This window comes from Equus quagga, chromosome 14, assembly GCF_021613505.1.
Source record: "Equus quagga isolate Etosha38 chromosome 14, UCLA_HA_Equagga_1.0, whole genome shotgun sequence".
Lineage (NCBI taxonomy): Eukaryota > Metazoa > Chordata > Mammalia > Perissodactyla > Equidae > Equus > Equus quagga.
In genome coordinates, this window is record NC_060280.1 from 89,352,140 (window position 1) to 89,373,401 (window position 21,262).

A 21,262-nucleotide genomic window follows, 5' to 3' on the forward strand; every position below is an offset into this window, starting at 1 on the left:
AGAGATGGGGCAAGAGGATTTTGAATTGGTGCCTCTCTTAGTTGGCTGGGATTGCCATAATAAATACCAAAGACTGGTGACTTAAACAACAGACATTTATGTTCTCACCATCCTGGAGGCTGGAAGGCCAAGATCATGTACCAGCAGGTTTGGTTTCCTCTGAGGCCTCTCTCCTTGGCTCGCAGATGGCCGCCCTCTTGCTGCCTCTTCACATGGTCATCTCTCTGTGCACAAATGCCCCTGATGTCTCTCTGTGTGACCTTATCTCCTCTTCTTATAAAGATATCCCTCAGATTGGATTAGGGCCCACCCTAATGACCCCATTTTAGCTTAATTACCTCTTTAAAGACACTTTCTCCAAATACAGTCACATTCTGATGTACTGGGGATTAGGGTTTCAGCATATGAATTTTGGGGGCTCACATCGTAGTCCATAACAGTGCCCAAGATGTGTGTAATTATACCCTTCTGCAACTATTCCCTTTTATTCATCATGTGGGAAACATGCTATCAAAACCACAGTCCTTGTTTCCTTTTCTATCCCATTATTTACAGTACTATTAGATCTGGATTTTTGTTTTAAAGAAGCAAATTACCTAAATATTACATTTCAGTAAAATGTATATGAAAAACAAGACATTCTGAAATTACCAGATGGATTAATGGAAGACACAAGGGGAAATCCACCCTACGAATTTCTGACAGTTACTAATGTTCAGGTTGTGTAGATAATGTTTTCTATCAGGCAAAGCCTGTGAGAAAGAGCAAATTGGAAACAGGTTTGCACTCCCAAGTTCATTTCTAATTCTAGTATTAACATTGTTGTGATTGATTTGTACCTTTGAATATTTATTACCTGACATCTAATAAGTACTGGTGTGAAGTTTGAAACAAAATAAAGGCCCATTTTCATAGAACTTACATTCTATTAGAAGGAAGAAAATAAACGAATATATAAATAAATGGTGAAAATAGAGACTGTGATGAGTGCTAATAAAAAAATAAATGCTAATCAGGAAACCTATTTTAACATAACGTTGTTACTTAAGGGTCTAGAGCAATTCCATGTGTGGATCTGTTGATGTCAATTGTGCTGCTCTCTCTGATATAACATGTTTGGAAGGAGAGAAGGAAGGAAAAAGGAATGAATGAAAAACGCTGAGTTTGTTCTTGGAAAGGTTAGTTTGATGTGTCAATCAAATACTCCACTAATAATAGTACCCCGCTAACTACCCCAGTGGCACGTGTTGGTCTGGCGTCCTGTCTTAATGGCAGTAGTGGGAGACAGAACTGGGCTTACAGAGAAGCAGGTCAGAAACACAAGGTTCTGCCCGGCTGAGTCTCACTCATGATCCTTCATTCTCAGTTTAAGCCTCACTTCCTAAGGGAAGTCCTTCCCTACTCCTGACCCTCATGCATCACAAATAAGCTCTCCTGGGACATATATTGTTGCAGGTCACGATTCAAATGGCTGATGGGGTGGACTGCAGTGAATCCTGTGCTGTGTGGCCCACTTCTCCATCAAAACTAAGGCTTTTTCTTCCAGATGCAGGAAGTGAAGCCACCTGACAGCCCTCAGTCCTCATTGAGAATTGCTGTAAGCTAAAGGAACCTGCACCTTTCAAGGTCACACCACTCAGATCTCCTGCAGTGGGGGTATAACTGACTGACAGCCATATGTATACACCACAGTGTTTGCACTGAGGTTGCTCCTGGGCTGCCCCCAGCCACTGTCTGAGCACAGCAGGGTACCAGTGCGTGCCCATTGCCATAGTCACACAATGACATTGTTGATGAGGATCAGTTACCCCTGCCAGGATGGTAATGACTCTTCTTGGCATGAGGGACATGAAGTGCCAGGCAGCAGAAGTTTGATGGGATTTTGCCATGTCTCTGGAAGTGTTATCCCTTTAGGAGTCAAGATCTCTAAACCTTCAGAGGCCAAAGGTTGGAGCCCTGAAGCAGAAACTTCCCAAGAAACTCACTGGGAGTGATGTTAGCTGGGGTCACTTCCGCTTCCAGTTTTTGATTTCTGGACCCATGAATTCTATAAACTGGAGATACAACACATTATGATTGTCATTGATTTGGAGTGTACACTGCATCCTGTGAATTATGCAGCCAGAATGTCCTGTGTGTTCAAATGCCTGCACTAAATATGATCATTCTCTTTGAAATTAATTGTTCCCATATCTTCCATTGATTTTTTAAAAACTAACCATACTCCATACTCCCTCAAGGCTACCTCTTTACCTCTGTCCTCCCTTTCTCTTACACATTTTATAGGTGGTTTCTATTTGCCACCTATGTTTGCTCAATACTCACTCTTCAACCCACTCTTCCTGGATTATTTCTGCCACTGAGCCTCTGTTTAGACATAATAAATGGAGCCTCCCTAGTATCAACGAAAGCTTCCACCTTGCCAGCAAATGTCAAGGGACATTTTCTATCCTCATTTGGTTAGTCCTTTCAACAAAACTGAAACTATTAACCACTCTGTTTTTCTTCAGGAAGGACCTCTTCGCCTCCATGAGATTGTGGACACCAAGTGATCTCTAGAATCGTGAAAGATTCTTCAAGGGAAGAACATCACAGAGAGTTGGTGCCTGGATTTGGTTCTTGTAGAAATTAAACTTTCCTTAGGGGACAGCTTGTCACATTTAAGACAAACAAAAGAAAGAAGAATTTCTTCTTGGAAAAAAATCCATTTTCCATCACTGTTGCCTACACAGTCACAACACTGGCTGAAAATTTTCCATTGTCTCATGTTTGTACCCAAGGGAGCTGAATTGTTTGGAAGGACGAAAGTCAATAGAACAATTTATTTAATGAGGAACTCTGAGAATTCAACCCTTGAGATGATAATAACACCTCCCTCTTGCCCTTTTCCTATAATGCTCTGATTCCTCCCTAGGTGAAAACCCAAATGGGCTTCCCAGGGACAGACCTCAGAGAACAGAAAGCTTTAGTGTTAACCATCAGAGAGGGTCATAGCGTCGCAGTGAGCGCTGGTGGAGTAAGAAGGAAAAGAGGAGAGAAAGTGGGTACTGGGCGTTACATCTAGAGTAACGAGACCGGGACAGTCCCAATTTATTTAGTCTATGAAGGTGAAGTCTCTGTTCTCTGAAGGTACTTTAGTTCCCACCGAACTCAGGCCTTTCCAGCTCTTGCTCTCTTTCCTTCTCTTTCTTTTTAGAATCTAGAGCCTCTCTCCAACAAGAGTTAGATTCTGGAGAGTCTCTATCTCTTCTCTACTCTTTCCCGTAATTGTAGGCTCCTGTTGGATTTCCTGTGTGCAATCATTTATCTACTAACTACTCACTGGAGATCTATTATGCACCAGGTATCGTCTTTTCTTTTCCCTCATGTGATTGGATTTTAAAATTATAATCTCTAACTATTTTTGCAGCAGATTTGACTTGCTGATATCACATAACAGCTCTGTACCGATTGTTAACGTTGTTTAACTTTAGTGTTCACAATATCATCTGCAAATATTATAATTATTTCCGATGTTTGGTACTCAGGCTAACTTCCTTTTCTTACCTTACAAATCTCTAAATGTTCAGGAGAATGTTGAGTGATGGAAGTTGAGTAGACTGTCTTGCTCTGTTCACGAATTTAAAACAAATATTTTTTTGTTTTCATGTAGAATATCCTGTTGGCTGCAGTTTTAAAACAACCATTCTTTACTGGGTAGGAAGTTGCCCTTAGTTTCTTTATTTAGCAAGAGATCTGTCCTGGCTGCTACCCACAGTAATGACTGTTACATTTTCTCAAATGCATTTGCTATTGTGATTATGGTTATGATTTCTCTCCATTGACCTATTTTTGTGGTGAATTATGTTAGCAAACATCCTAGTATTAAACTAGCTTCCCATTCCTAGAATAGGTATTACTTATTTGTGACGTATTATTCTCTTAAAGTTGATATGAATGCATTTGATTTCACTTTATCATTCCATTTTGTGTCTCTATTTAGGTGTATGTGAGCTTGAAGATTTCTCTTTTGTGTCATATTTTCTGCTTTTGGTCTCAGTCTTTATTGCACATGTAGTATTTCTATGTGCCAGACACCCTTTAAGCCCCTGGAAAGACGATAGTGAGCAAACACACTCATGTCCTCTGACTCACAAATAAACATGGAATTACCAACATGAGAGGCACATCGAGGAATGTGCAGGATGCTAGACTTGTGGTCCTCCCCGACTCTGGCCTCCTGACCCTCACTCTCTGTTCTCCATCTCACTGGCCTCTCAAATCCTTTCTATTCTGAACCCACAGGAAACCATAATTTCTGTTCTCTCAGCCTAAAATGCTTGTCTTTCCCTTATTTCCCCTGGGTAACAAGTACCCATCCTTCCTCTCACAGCTCAAATATTCATATTTCAGAGAAGACTCTCCATCCACCTCCCAGAGTAAATTGGTCCCTAGTGATTTTTTTTCTCTCTTTGACTAACTGGCATTCTCTAGGTATTAATAACATTGACCTTTTTCCTATCATGGAGAATGTAAACATTTATTATCAAATCTTAAATATGCTTTTCATTTTTATCATAATTTGATTTATAGAAGCTTTGAATATTTTTTATCAAAAATATCAATCATATTTTTTGCACTGATTTTTACTAGAACACATTCCCACTTCTGAGCATGTACACATGAGCACACATGCTGTGTATTTTATTTTAATCATTTTGTGATTTTGTTTCTCTTCTTATCCATGTAGTCCACATGCTTTTCCTTCTTGGAAGAATCCACTTAGCAGACAGTGTCTTCCAGAGGGAGCCATAGAGATCTCCATTACTTAGAATTGCTGCATGGTAGTGACAAAAGGTAACAGGCCTATTGTGTTTTCGTGGTTTTTTTTTAAAGATTTTATTTTTCCTTTTTCTCCCAAAGCCCCCGGGTACATACTTGTGTATTTTTACTTGTGGGTCCTTCTAGTTGTGACATGTGGGATGCCTCAGCATGGCCTGATGAGCAGTGCCATGTCCGCGCCCAAGACTCGAACCAGTGAAACCCTGGGCTGCCAAAGCAGAGCGCTGAACTTAACCATTCGGCCACAGGGCCGGCACCCAGGCCTATTGTGTTTATAATGATCAGAATTCCACCTTTGGTGACTGCCCTAGTTTAGGGGTAATATTAGCCATGCAAGACAGATTTAATGTGACATTAAGAACAGAAGCTCACATTTATCAAATCTCCACTGTATGTCACAGGAATTACACTAGAAAAATTGCATGCATCATCTCATTTAGTTCTCTCATCAGTCTTACAATGGAGGAAATATTTACTACTACCACTGTAGAGGTGAGATATCTCCAGCTAGGAGAGATTAAGTAACTTTCTCAAGGTCACAAAGATTGTAAGTTGGTTCATCAAAATTAAGTTGTAGGAAGGCTGACTCAAGATTCCATTTTCTAAATCACATATCTATATTGTACCTTGGGAGAGTTATATATCAAAAATAATTGTCATAAAAGGAACATATTAATAATGATAATAATAGCTATCAGTTATTGAGATCCTACTGTGAAGAAAGGGATTTCTAAACCTCACAAAGAAGGTAATAGCAGTAACCAGATTATTAGAAAGAAAAAATAAGACACATGAAGGTTAGCTGTGATATCCATAGGAAGTATCAGGTCACAGAATTAATATTGTTTGAGTTGAAACCTCATGTTTTAATCCCTATTATAAAGTTATTACAATGAAAGAAGTATGGAGATTATCAAAGAAAATACTTTACCTTTCCCAATATTTTGGAGGAGTCATATTGAGGAAGAAATTGGTTCATGTTCCTAGATTCAAATGGGATAATTTGAACCAGTGAGTAGGAGATAAAAGAGAAAATGAGACAGAGAGAGAGATTTCCGCTAAATTATAGAAAGCTTGAATGGTTACACACATTTAAAATGCAAATGGATTACCACTTGACTGAGTAAATCAGTGTCATTGGAAGGACTAATAATGGGAGGAGGCTGTCCATGCAAAGGTGGACTCAAGAAGGGCTGACTAGCTCAGGTGTCAGGTGGTTGTCTACTGAACCTTGGTTTTGCCTCCTTCTCCAGCAGACACACCAGCCACATGGAAGCAGGAAACCACACAGGAGTATCAGAATTCCTCCTCCTGGGTCTCTCAGGATCCTGAACTGCAGCCCCTGATCTTTGGGCTGTTCCTGTCCATGTACCTGGTCACCGTGCTCGGGAACCTGCTCATCATCCTGACCATCAGCTCTGACTCCCATCTCCACACCCCCATGTACTTCTTCCTCTCCAACCTGTCCTTTGTCGACATCTGCTTCATCTCCACCACTGTCCCAAAGATGTTGGTGAACATCCAGGCACAGAGCAAGGACATCTCCTACATAGGATGCCTCACTCAGGTGTGTTTCTTTACACTTTTTTCTGGAATGGACAATTGCCTCCTGACTGTGATGGCCTATGACCGGTTTGTGGCCATCTGCCACCCCCTGCACTACAATGTCATCATGAACCCACGCCTCTGCAATCTCCTGATTCTGATATCTTGGGTCATTATTTTCTGTATCTCCTTGCTTCATATTCTGCTGATGGTGCAGTTGACCTTCTGTATAGGCACTGAAATTCCACATTTCTTCTGTGAACTGGCTCAGATTATCAAGTTAGCCTCTTCTGACACTCTCATTAATAACATCTCCTTGTATGTGGCAACTGCCCTGCTGAGTGTGTTTCCTCTCACTGGGATCCTCTTTTCTTACTCTCAGATTGTCTCCACCCTAACGAGGATGTCCTCTGCAGGAGGAAAATATAAAGCATTTTCCACCTGTGGGTCTCATCTCTCTACGGTCTTCTTGTTCTATGGGACAAGCTTGGGGGTCTACCTCAGTTCTGCCGTGACCCATTCTTCCCACAGAAGCTCGGTCGCCTCAGTGATGTACACCGTGGTCACCCCCATGCTGAACCCCTTCATCTACAGCCTGAGGAACAAGGATGTGAAAGGGGCCCTGGGAAGGCTCCTGAGCCGAGCATCCTCTTGTCTGTGATGGGTCACTGGCCTCAGAACTAACTGGACACTGTGGGCCCCAAAGGCAAATGTTGCAAATTTAAATCTCCTGGTTCTTTTTCTCCCCTAAAACACATGCTTGATTTCTTCAGTTTCCAAAACACCCATGACTTCACTTTTATTTGTTTCTATTAAGTTCTCCTAAACAGCTCCCACAGTAATTCCTTCTTGACTTCCTGCTTATGTGCTGTCCATAAAGTTCTATGTTTGGTCAGCTGTCTTGCGGCCAATCTTAAGATTTGTAACTTTATATTTAAAGCACTTACCATGTCAAGTGCTGGTGTGGTTTCCCCAAAAACTATCCTCTCAAGCTTTGATGCTCTTCACCTTCACTTGGTTGTGTGTTTGTTTTCTCCAGAAGAAATGGAATGAAAATCACACAGTCGTCACAACAAAGTGCTTACTGTATCAGACTGTGCTTGTTTCTTCACGTGTATGATTTTATTTCATCTTCGAAACATTTCTTTGAGATATTTTCTTTCATTCACCCCACTTTTCAAAAGAAGAGACTACGATTGAGTTGGACCATGGCCTGGCTAGCTGACGGTGACTTTACTACCCTACTTTTCAGAAGAACAGTGATGTGATTTTCAATTTCAAAGTAGGAATGTGGATTTGGAAGCTGGTTTGTTCAGGTGATTGATGGTAACATACCACCTAGAATATTGCTTCATTCTTTATAATGAATAATTACAATTGTTCCAAGTTCTAGAAGCCCCCTGCATTCATTGGCTCATGGCCCCTTCCTCCATCTTCAAAGTCGACAGTATGGCATCTTCCAATCTCTCTCGAGCCCTCCCACCTTCCTCTTCTAAGGACAGCTGTGATTACATTGAGCCCACCCAGATAATTAAGGAAAATTTTCTCATCTCAACATCCTTAATTTCATCACATCTGTAATGTGCCTTTTACCTCCACGTGGAACCAGACAAAGAAGCCAGCAGCTCTCACAACTCACACCTGGTATCTTCAATCCTAAAGAAGAACTGGATTTATTTCAGCTTCTCATGTATAAAAAAAATCTCAGAGAAAGAGTCTGATTGACACAATCATATCCACTTTCACCTGGGACCAATCAACTGTGGTTAGGATACAATGAAACTGGCAGCCACTTCAGAGCCATGTATGTTTATTCAGCTTATCAACCCTGTTTTTCCTGAGTATTTACTACGTGTCAGTCATTATTTTGGGCTAAACTCCAAAGGATAAAGAGGATCAGGAGTGTAGCGAGGGCAGGTTGTCACTTATAAAGGATGGTCTTCAAAAAACTCATTGAGAAACTTACATTTGTGAAGACAGTGAATGACTGAAGTGAGTACGTATCTGGGGAAAGAGTGCCCCAGGCGGAAGGTAAGGTTACTACAAAGCCCTTGAGGTGTGAGGTGGCCTGGGGAGAAAGTGGCTGGAGCAGAGACAGTGAGGGGAAGCACAGTAAAAGAGGACAGTTATCGGGGACTGATCATATTAGGCTTTCTCTGCCCTTGAAGGACTTTTGCTTTTATTTATGCTGGGTTATCTGGGGAGTCATTGCACGGTTGTGAGCAGACATATGGCATGATCTGACTTGGGATTTTAAAAGATTGTTCTGGCTGCTGAGTTGAGAATGGATTGCAGGCTGAGGGGAAGCCAGCTTGGATCTGACAGCAGCATGGCTGATAATGTATAGGAGGCTAGGAGCAGGAGGAGATAGAGTGTCAGGATTGAGAAGTGGTCAGTTGAGCTGTATTTTGGAGGAGGAGCCAAGAGGATTTGTCAGTCAGGATATGGGTGTGAGAAAAAGAGAGGAAGCAAGACTGACTCCAGGGTTTGGAGCCCGAAGAACTGGAAGAATGGAATTGCCTCCATTGAGACACGGAGGGCTGTGGGTGGGGCAAATTTGGGAAGGAAAGGGGACATCAGAAGTTCAGGTTTTGAAATGTCAAAATTGACATATTCCAAATGGATAAATATTATATGATTCTACTTGTAAGAGATGACTAGAGGAGTCAAATTCATAGAAACAGAAAGTAGATCCGTGCATGCTAGAGGCTAGGGGAAGGGGATGAGGTGTTAGTACCTAATGGGTCAGAGTTTTGGCTTGGGAAAAAGAAAAAGTTCTGGACGTGGGTGGTGGTGATGGTTGCTCAACAATGAATGTACTTAATGCCACAAAATATTAATAAAATGGTCCATTTTATGTTATGTAAATTTAGCCACATTAAAAAAAGCCAAAGTAGCACAAAATAATGGAGAAAGATTGTGAGATTTCATCCAGATAATATTTTCTGTATCATTATAAAATAATAGAGAAAGGTTGGGAGTTTTTAGATGAAAATTTTAAGATTAGTCCTCAACTGGCTTTGCTGGTTTTCTAACCCATGACAATATTGACATCTTGGTCTATATAATTATTTGTCGTGTGGCACTGTTGTGTGTATGGTAAGACTTTTGACAGATTCGTGTCATCTGCCCACTAGATGCCAGCACTGAGTTGTGATAACCAGAAGTGTCTGCAGACATTGCCAGTTGCCCTGTAGGCAACAAAGTCGGCCTGATTGAAAATTGCTGAAGTAGAGCAATTGTGTGGGTGCCTGAGTTGATGGTGGTAGTGTTCACAGTATGAGAATGACAGGAAGAGCAATATTTTAGGGAGGATAAAACATGATTTGAATCTTGGAAATGAGGTAAAGGACAAGCAGAACATCCCATTGGTGCTGTTATCTCAGAGGTCAAATGTATTGGTGTGGCAATCATCAGTCTGCCTGGGTGCAGCATAAATCAAGTAATTGTGCAGAGAAAGGGAGAAGGCTTTGCTTAGAGAGTCCGGAGTTAGAAAGAAGCTGATGTTGAGCTGAATCCTACCTGTGATCCTTCAGTTCTCAGTTATAGGGCCTCACTGGATATATGCTCTCAGTGAACACTGTATCATTCATCACAACATTAGCCACCACCGTGATTAAATAATCAGTTGTATAATTATTTCCTAATGACTGTCTTTTTAAAACCTCCACCTGAACTTTGAATCCCATCCCTTTCTAGCTCTGGGGAGAATTTACGCTATCCCTTATCTTTTCTTTATCCTCTATATTCAAATATCTACATGCAACATTATAATTTCCAAGGTCATGGGGATGTTCCATATTCCCATTTCTTTCAATGAAAATGAAACTCTCTCAAAGACCCATAGTCCCTTTTAGATATTGCACCAACATTTGGAGACTATGGTCTTCCTTGAAACTTGCATATCTACTCCACTCACTCTCTCTCCAACCAACTCATCTGGGGTCTTTCTGCCTCCATCACAATTTCTCTCCCTAAGGTCTTCCGTGACTTCATGTCCCTGATAAATTTTAAGGGATATTTCCACTCCTCAAAGTGATTAACTTTTCAGTAGCAATGTCACTAATGGCTTCATTCTCCTTCTAGAAATAGGGACCTTCTCATGCATTTCATCTTTGTAACAATGGGATTCTGAGAGTCAAGTCTATTGGGCTCCTTGTAACATTGATACATCCCAAAGGGAGAAACTTTGAAATTAGGTCCTATGAAGGAGAGGCAAGAATTTGGGCAGTATCTTAAAGACACCTGGGAGACTTCTTTGAAAGAAGAACAATAAACTTTTTTAACCTCCAGGGGAATAATCTTGTTGACTGCAAATGTTGAATGTATGAAATAGAGAAGAAATAATTGGAAGAAAGAAATTTGCCTCTTTCCACAATTATCTTTAGGGAAACGGAAGTGGCGGAAAGTTTTGTTTCTATTTTTCTCCTTCCACTCCAAGGGAGCTTGATTCTCTAAAACGTAGAATGAAACTAGAACAATTTATTTAATGAGACTATCTGAGAATTCAGTCCTGAAGGTCCTGGAAACATTTCATAAGCTTCCAGTGTCCCCAAGGTAAACCATATTGGGCATCTGAGAGATATAGGTTACTAATTCCCTGCCTGGAGCATCTTCCTGTACTTTCTGGGGAGAAGTCACTGTAGTAGGAAGAGCAGGGCCACCAGGGGTTTCCATGATGCCATCTGAAAGAGTCAGTGTTTCCTAGCAAAGGCTGGGAGCGGGGCGGGGGAGGGGAGGTGTAAACAATGGAGGGGAAACTTTTATTAGATCAGAGTACTAGGGACACAAACACTCTCCAAGTGTCTCCAGACCAGGAGCATCAGCATCCCTGGGGAGATTGTTAGACATGCAAATTCTTGTCCTTCATCCCAGATCTAGTAAATCAGAAACTCCATGGCCAGGCTCAGTCATCTGTGTTTAATAAGCTTTCCGGGTGGATCTTATGCATGGGTAAAATTTGAAAGAACTGTCCTAGGGCCTTGTTGAAGTAGATGATGAAGGATCCACACATGGCTGCATCTTCAGAGATCTGAGGGGTCTCCACCTTCAAAATCTTTTTTTTTTTTGAGGAAGATTAGCCCTGAGCTAACTACCGCCAATCCTCCTCTCTTTGCTGAGGAAGACTAGCCCTGAGCTAATATCAGTGCCCATCTTCCTCTACTTTATAGATGGGATGCCTACCACAGCATGGTGTGCCAAGCGGTGCCATGTCCACACCCAGGATCTGAACTGGTGAACCCCAGGCCGCAGAGAAGCGGAACGTGCAAACTTGACTGCTGCATCACTGGGCTGGCCCCAACCACCTCCAAACTCTTATCATCAAATAATGATGCACTTGTCTTTTACTTTACAATGCGTATGTCCCCTTTCTTTTCTTATCTTATGCATTTGTGTGAATTACCAGAATAAAATTAAATACTTACAGTTCACAGCAGTGTAGGGGAGGAAGAAATATTTCTCTACTCTCTAGATTCATCTGGCTGGTCTAAGAATTAAACTGACAGGAGACAGAATGACAGGAGGAAATCCAACACATTTAATAACACGTATACATGCGAGAAACACAGGAAAACTGAGTAACTCATCAAAATGGCTGAAGCCATTTCCTTAAATACCATCTTCAGCCAAAGACAAAGGAGGATGTTGAAGGGGGCAGGTAGTGGTTAGAGATTTCAAAGGGGAAGCAGACAATCACACAGAGATGGAAAAGCAATGTGTGGTGAAGAATTGTTTGACATACGTTGTAAAGACAATGGGACATGGGGAGGAATTTGATCAAATGGGCCTTGCTAGGTTCCTCCCTGTATAGCGTTTTCGTTATCTATGGTAATAACGCCTTCCTGAAACAGGCCCTCTTTCTTAAATTCTTCTAGGGAGTTAGGAAGAATGTCAAATTTTCTTTCTAAATCTTTTGTTCTTAAAAATAATAAAGCCAAAGAAACATATTTTTGGGTGGCAAATTCTGATCTCCCACAGCAGCAATTCTTGCATATTCATTGTCATTTCTTAATGCTTCCATGTTCAATTGAACATTATGTTGCACTGAAAAATCCACATTACTTATCACTTGAGAGATATATCCTCATTTTCCTACTTTGAGAGCCTGCATCTTCCCACACATATACACATACCACCATTTGCATCAATGATTGTTAAAATTTATCAAATACATTTTGATTCCTATAGAACTTGTCAGATTTGGTATTGATATATTTGTGCAATTAAATTAATGTAAATAAGTTTCCTAAAGTTGAAACATATTTAAATTCCTGCGATAAGCATTATTAACCCATGATGTATTGTCCTTTAGCATACTGATCAAGATAATCTTAAAAACAAACAAAAATACAAACTCATAGATACAGAGAACAAATTGGTGGTTGTCAGAGGGAGTAGAAGAATAGATGAAAGTGGTAAAAAGGTACAAACTTCCTGTTATAAAATAAATAAGTCCTGGCGATGTAATATATAGTATGTGACCATAGTTAAGAATATTGTATTGCATATTTGAAAACTGCAAAGAGCGTAGACATTAAAAGTTCTCATCACAAGAAAATTAATTGATAGCTACATATGATGATGGATGTTAACTAGTTTTATTGTGGTGATCATTTCCCAAAATATACAAATATCGAAGCATTACTTTGTACACCTGAATCTGACATAATGTTACATGTCAATTACATCTCAATTAAAAAAAATGATGCAAACATCCCTGTGAATGGACTCTAGTGAATGCTGTGCTGCATCGCCCAGATCCTCCTTCAGGATTAAGGGCTTATTCTTCCAGGTGCAGAGAGTGCAGCCATCTGACAGCCCTCAGCCCTCAGCCCTCAGCCCTCTGCCCTCAGCTAAAGGAAGTTGCCTCACTCAAGCTCACACCACTCAGATCTCCACCACTCAGGAGCGTATCTGACCAACAGCCATCTGCATCCCCCACTGTGTTTGTGCTGAGGTTGCTCCTGGGCTGCTCCCAGCCCCTGACTGAGCACTGCAGGGTACCAGTGCATGCCTGTTGTCATAATCACACAGTAATGTTTGATGATCAGGGCCAATGGCACCTGCCAGGATGATGACTCCTCTTCTTGGCATGAGGGACCTGAAGTGCCAGGCAGCAGCATAGCTTGAAGTTTAATGGGACTTTGACCAGCTGAAGTCAGAGATGTGGAGAGCTGAAGCACAAACTCCCCAAGTGGCTCACTGGGAGTGAAGTTAGATGTGGCTGCTTCCACTTCCAACCCTTGATTTCTGGACCCATGTATTGTCTAAGGTGGAGATATGGCACATCAGGATTGGCACTGATTTAGAGTGTATACTGCATCCTGTGAACTATGTAACCAGATTGTCCTTTGTGTTCAAACGCCTGCATGAAATATGATCTTTCTCTTTGAAATTAAATATGTTCCCATATCTTCCATTAAAAATTTTTTTTTAACTCTCCCATACTCTCTACTCCCTTTAGGCTATGTTTTACCTCTGCCCTCCCTTTCCCTTACAAATTGTATAGGTGATTTATATTTATCACCTTTGTTTCCTCAATACTCACTTTGCAACCCACTCTACCTGGATTATTTCTGCCCCTCCCCCTCTATTTAGAGGTAATAAATGGAGCCCTCCCTAATATCAATGAAGGCGTCTGTGGTACCAGGAAATATGGAGAGATATTCTTCCGTCTTTGTTTATTCCTTTCAACAAAACCAAAATTATTAACCACTCTACTTTTCTTCAGAAAGGACCTCTTTGTCTTCGTGACATTGTGGACACCAAGTGATCCACAAAATCTCCAAAGAGACTTCAAGGGAAGAACATCACGGAAGGTTCGTTCCTGGGTTTGGTTCTTGCAGAAATTACACTTTCTTTAGGGAGTAGTTTGTAATTTCTAAGTCAATTCAAAGAAAGAAGAGGTTTTCCTTGCAAGAAATAAGTTCATTTCCCCCCTTTGCTGCTTGCACACACAACATTGGCTGAAATTTTTCCATTCTCTTATCTTTGCAGCACAAGGAAGGTGAATTGTTTGGAGAGAAGACAGTCAATAGAACAATTTATTTAATGAGAAGCTCTGAGAATTCAACACTTGAGACACTGGAAACTTTAAACATGTTTCCGTTGCCCTTTACTTATAATTCTCGATCCCAGCCAAATGCAAACCCAGTTGGGCTTCCCAGGGGCAGGCCTCAGAGAATAGAAAGCTTCAGTGATAGCCATCACAGAGGGTCAGCGTGTCCCAGTGAGGGCTGGGGGAGTAAGAAAGAAAAGAGCAGAGAAAGTGGGTACTGGGCTTTCCCTCTAAACTAATGAGATTGGGACAGTCCCATATTTGTTTATTCTGTGAAGGTGCAGTCTCTGTACTTTGAAGGTACTTTCCAGCACTTGTTCTGTCACTTTCTCTCTGTTTTTGGAATCTAGAGCCTTTCTGCAATGTTATTGTCCACAGTCTCCACCTCTTCTCTTCTCTTTCCCATAAAGTTTAGGCTTCTGTGGAATTTCCTGTGTCCAGTCATTTATTCACTAACTACTCACTGGAGGTCCAAGATGCACCAGATATTGTCTATTTTGTTCCTCATGTGATTGAATTTTTCTATCATATTCCCTAAATATTTTTGCAGCAGAATAGACTTACTGGTAGCACTTACTAGTTCTATATTGACTGTCCTTGCTTCATTTTAGTGTCCACAATATCATCTACAAATAATGTAATTATTTCTGACATTCAGTACTCAGGCTAATTTCCTTTTCTCATCTTATCAATCTCTTTAAATGTCCAGGAGCACATGGAGTGATGGAAGTTGGTGTTGACTGCCTTGGTCTTTTCATGAATTTAACACAAATATTTTAGTGTCTTAATGTAGCATATCCTGTTGGATGCAGTTTTAAAACTAGCATGCTTTATTGGGTGTAGAAGTTGTCCTCGGTTTCCTGTTTTAGTGAGAAGCTCTGACCTGTCTGCCAACCACAGTAATGACTGTAGCATTTTCTCAATTGCAGTTTCTATTATGGTTATTGTTATGGTTTCTCTTCATTGACCTATTTTTGTGTTGAATGATGTTAGCAAACTTCCTAACATTAAAACAATTTCCGGGGCTGGCCCCGTGGCCGAGTGGTTGAGTTCGCATGCTCCGCTGCAAGCGGCCCAGTGTTTCATTGTTTCGAATCCTGGGCGTGGACATGGCACTGCTCATCAAACCATGCTGAGGCGGCATCCCACATGCCACAACTAGAAGGACCCACAACGAAGAAGGTACAACTATGTACTGGGGGGCTTTGGGGGAGAAAAAGGAAAAACATAAAATCTTTAAAAAAAAAACAACAATTTCCTAGTTCTACAGTAGGTATTTCTTATTCATGATGTATTATTCTCTTAAAGTACATATGAATCCATTTGTTTTAAATTTACTGTTTTATTTTGTGTTTATATTCAGGCGTATGTGAGCTTGAAAATTTCTTTTTTGTGCAATAGTTGATGTGTTTGGTCTCTATTTTACGTCTCACATTTTTATGTGTGGAGCACCCACTATGTGCCAGGCACCATGAAAGTCCCTGGAAAGACAATGGTGAGCAAAAACATTCACATCCTCTGACCCACAAATTAACATAGTTGTACCAACATGAGAGGCACTTCGATATACAGTATAGGATGTTGGACTTGTGGGCCTCACTCACTCTGTCCTTCTGACCCTCACTCTCTGTTCTCTGTCTCACTGGCTCCTCAAATCCTTTCCATTCCCAAGCTCACTGATCCATACGGCTACCACAGATTTCGTTCTCTCGGCCCCAAACTCTTCTCTTTCCTTATCTCCCCTGGTTTACAATTACCCATCCTTTCTCTCACAGCTCAAATATTAATATTTCAAAGAAGGTTTTACACCCACATCCCAAGAATAAATTGGTCCTCACTGATTTTTTCCTCTCTTTAATTAATTAGCATTTTCTAGGCATTAATAATATGAGACTTTTTTCCATCATGGAGAATGGAAACACTTATAATCAAATCTTAAATTTTCCTTTCAATTTTTAGGATGATTTGATTTATAGAAGCTTTGAATATTTTTTATCAAATCTATCAGTCATATTTTTTGCAATGAGCTCTAGTGGCTGTTAATACAACAAATCACTTCTGAACATGTACAAATGAGCACACATGAGCACATACACTTTGTATTTTATTTTTATTGGCTTGTGATTTTGTTCCTTCCTATTATCGATTTAGTCCACATATTTTCCCTGTTTTTGGAAGAGTCCACCTGGTGAGCAGTCTCTGAAAGATGGAGCCATAGGGAACTTCATTACTTAGAAGTGCTGCATGGCGGTCAAAAGAGTAACAGACCTGTTGCGTTTACAATGATCATAATTCCACCTTTGATGGCTGCCTTAGTTCAAGGGGAATATTGATAATGGTAGCTACGCAAGACTGGTTTATAGGGACCTTAAGAATAGAAGCTCACATTTATCAAGCATCCACTGTATGTCACAGGAATCACACTAGAAAAATCACATGCAGAATCTTATGTAATACACTCATCAGTCCTACAATGTAGGGCATATTTACTGCTCCCACTTTAGAGGTGAGATATCTGCAGCTGAGAGAGATTAAGTAACTTTCTCAAGGTCACACAGATGGTATGTTGGTGGATCAAAATTCTATTGTAGGAAGTCTGACTCAAGATCCCATTTTCTGAATCAAATCTTTATACTGTACTTTGGTAGAGTAATATATTGAAAATAGTTGTCCTAAAAGGAACAGGTTAATAATGATTATAATAACTATCATTTATTGATATCCTACTGTGCACAAAGGCATTTCTAAACTGCACAAAGAGGTCAATAGCAGTAATCACATTTTTAGAAATAAAAAATATGGCACAAGAGAGTTAACTGTGACCTCAATAGGAAGATAGGTCACAGAATTGTGGCTGAGTTGAAAACCCACGTCTTAATCACTATTATAGAGTTATTAGAGTGAAGGTAGTATGGAGATTATCAAAGAAAAGATCTTGACTGTCTTCAATTATTTTGGAAGAGTCATATGAAAGAAGAAATTTAAGTCCATACATTCAGATAGGATAATTTGAAACCAATAAGTAGGAGATAAAAAGAGAGAGATTAGGGTCAGCTCAGTGGCGCAGTAGTTAAGTGGCACGTTCCACTTTGGCGGCCAAGGGTTCACCAGTTCAGATCCCGGATGCAGACATGCACACCATGTTGTGGTAGGCATCCCACATATAAAGTAGAGGAAGATGGACACGGATGTTAGCTCAGGGCTAGTCTTCCTCAAAAAAAAAAAAAAACATAGAAAGAAAGAAAAAGAAAAGAACAAAAAGAGAGAGAAAAAGAGAGAGAGACTTCTACTAAACTAAACAAAGTCTGAACGAGTACAAACATTTAAGAAGGAAATGAGCTACCACTATCCTGAGTGAATCACTGTCATTGGAAGGACTACTCGCAGGTGAAGTTCGTTCATGCAAAGGTGGAATCAAAAGATGCTGTAGCTCAGGTGCCAGCTGGATGTTCATTGACCATTGTATTTCCTGCCTTCCCAGAAGATACGTCAGCTACCTGGAAGCAGGAAACTACACAGAAGTATCAGAATTCCTCCTCCTGGGTCTCTCAGAGGATCGGGAACTGCAGCCCCTCCTCTTTGGACTGTTCCTGTGCACGTACTTAGTGACCGTGATTGGGAACCTGCTCATCGTCCTGGCCATTAGCTCTGACTCCCACTTCCACACTTTGTTGACATCTGCTTCATCTCAACTACCATCCCGAAGATGCTAGTGAACATCCAGGCACAGAGCACAGACATCTCCCACATAGGATGCCTCACTCAGAATTTTTTTAAGCAATTTTGCTGGAGTGGATAACTGCCTCTTGGGTGTGATGGCCTATGATTGGTTTGTGGCTATCCATCACCTGTTGCACAACATGGTCATCATGAGCCCACACCTTTGTGGTCTCCTGGGTCTGATGTCTTGCTTGATTATTTTATCTGTCTCACTGCTTGATAGTCTACTGATGATGTGGCTGACCTTCTGTTTAGAAACTGAAATTCCACATTTCTTCTTTGAACTGGCGCAGGTTCTCAACGTGGCCTGCTCTGACACCCTCACCAATAACATCTGCTTGTATGTGGCCACTGCCCTGCTGGGTGTGTTTCCTCTCACCGGGATCATCTTCTCTTACACTCAGATTGTCTCCTCCTTAATGAGGGTGGCCTCTACAGAGGGAAAATAGAAAACATTTTCTATCTGTGGGTCTCACCTCTCTGCAGTCTCTTTGTTTTATGGGACATGCCTGGGGCTCCACTTCAGTTCTGCCGTGACCCATTCTTCCCAGAGAAGCTCAGTTGCCTCAGTGGTGCACACCATGGTCACCCCCATGCTGAACCCCTTCATCTACAGCTTGAGGAACAAGGATGTGAAGGGGACCCTGGGAAGGTTCTCAGCTGAGCAGCCTCTTGTCCATGGTGGGTCACTGGCCTCAGAACATAGTGAACATTGTGGGCCCCAAAGGCAATTATTGCAAATTTAAATCTCTTTTTTTCTTTTTCTCCCCTAAAAAACACGATTGATTTTTTTTCTGTTCCCAAAGCACCTTCTGACTTCACTTTTACTTGTTTGTTGTGTTAGTTTCTCCTCAACAACTCCCTCAGTAATTCCCTTTTGACTTTTCTTGCTTATCTGCTGTCCGTAAAGTTCCGTGTTTGGTCAGCTTTCTTGCAGCCATTCTTAAAGTTTCTGACTTTAGATTTAAAGGGCTTATCATACTAAGTGCTGATGTCGTTTCCCCAAAGTTATCCTCTCAAACGCTGATATTCTTCACCTTTATTTGTTTGTGGTCTTGTTTTCTCAAGAAGAAATGGAATGAAAGCCACACAATAGTCACAAGTGCTTACCACATCAGGGCTGTGCATGTTTCTTCACATGTATGACTTTATTTCATCTTGAAAACTTTCCTTTCAGATATTTTCTCTCATTCACCCCACTTTTCAAAAGAAGAGACTGAACCAAAACCAACTTTGCTGTCCTACTTTTCATAAAAACAGTGATGTGATTTTCAACTTCAAAATAGGAATGTAAGTTTGAAAGCTGGTTTGTTGAGATGATTCATAGTAATATACCACCTAGAATAACTATGATGTTGCTTCATTCTTTGTGATCCTTCTTTCCCTTCTTCCTTCCTTCTTTCCATCCATCCTTCCATTCACGCATCAAAACCTTCCTTCATTTTTTCCCTCCTCCCTTCCTTTCTTTCTTTTATTTGACCTTTATCTCCCACCATTGCAGTTTTGAGATACACCCTCTAAGATCTGAAAACATACATAATGAATACAATAGAATCAGAGTTGGTTTTCATCTGGCGAAGTTTTAATATTTTTTCTGGGACTTAGTGGAGGTGCCGTCAGGAATGATAGTTACACATGTGTGGAAAGTGTTCAGAACTTAGCTCACTTTTTGAGAAGAATGTTGGTAGAGTTGAGTCTAACGCAGGATGGAACAGTAGATGCTGTCAGCATCCTCTCACATTCTCTGGGATCCTCTCATCATCTCCATTGTATGACTGCCAATGGTGAGCACCAGCTGGAACCTACTTTGTTCAATATGTGGTGGCAGGAGTGACAGGGAATTATGCCCTATCAGAGACAGCCCTTGAGGGTGAAGGAGAGGTGTGGGGTATGCCATGTCTTTCACCCTTTAAGTTGGATAATTCTGAGATTTGGATTTTGTACCATTTTCCAGAATTTCCCCACAGGATGAAAACTCTCCTCATTTCCTGATTAATGCAAGTTTTACTTGATGTATTTTCTTCCCTGTGTCCATTTCTCCTCTCTTCCACCGATTCATTGCTCCTTCTAATAAAGTGCTTGTACTTGAATCCTTGATTAGCATCTGCTTCTGTGGGAATCAAAACTGCCACTTAGGTGATAAAGTCATTATTTTTTGCTTTCATTTAATGAGTGACACGGGGAGTCATTGCTGGGTTTTAAGCAGACATATGACATGATCTGACTTGGGATTTTAAAGGCTCATTTTGGCTTCTGGGTTGATGATGGATTGTAGGGTTTGGGAACCTGATTGGAGCTGACTGCAGCCAGCCAGGTAAGATGTAGGCAGCTATGACCTGGGGAGATAGTAGTAAAAAGATTGAGAAGTGGTCAGTTGGACTATATTTTGAAGGTAGAGCCAAGAGGATGTGTTTCCAGGCAAGATAAGGGTGTGAGAGAAACATGAGGGACAAGAAAGCCTCCACGGTTAGGAGCCTGAACAACTGAAAGAATGGAATTGCATCCATTGAGACAGGGAGGGCTGTGGGTGGAGCAAATTTGGAAAGGAAAGGCGACATCAGAAGTTCAAGTTTTGAAATATCAAAAATGAGATATTGCAAATTTATAATTACTGTCTGGTTCCACTCATGTGAGGTAACAAGAGCAGTCAACTTTGTAGACACAGAGAGTTCAGCGGTGGGGGCCAGGGTCTGGGGAGGGGCTGAAATAGGGAGATAGGGTTCAATAGGGACAGAGTTTCAGCTTGGGAAAATGAAAAAGTTTTGGAGAGGGATGGTGAAGATGGGTGACCAACAATGTGAATGTACTTGATGCCAAGTGTACAGAACTGTACACTTAAAAATGGTTAAAACTGTACGTTGTATGTTATATAAATTTAACCACTATAAAAAAGATGACGTGGCATAAAATAATGGAGAAATGTGAGGTTGTAACGATGGGACTACTAGGACTGGTTCGAACAGACCCCATCTCTTATCAACAGAGTGATTGAGTTGTTTTTCAGAAAGTTTGCAAAGTCACGTAGCCAGAGCATGCACAGAAGAGGAAATCTTGACCTGGAGTGATACCAAGTGACACGGGGAGTCATTGCTGGGTTTTAAGCAGACATATGACATG

At 41.0% G+C, this 21,262-nt stretch overlaps 2 pseudogenes; both read left to right on the forward strand.

The window, feature by feature from the left end:
• The first annotated feature begins 6,090 nt into the window (after nucleotides 1-6,090).
• On the forward strand, nucleotides 6,091-7,027 carry LOC124225129 (olfactory receptor 7D4-like; annotated as a pseudogene).
• A 10,844-nt stretch (nucleotides 7,028-17,871) lies between these two features.
• On the forward strand, nucleotides 17,872-18,891 carry LOC124225650 (olfactory receptor 7D4-like; annotated as a pseudogene).
• The last annotated feature ends 2,371 nt before the right edge of the window (nucleotides 18,892-21,262 follow it).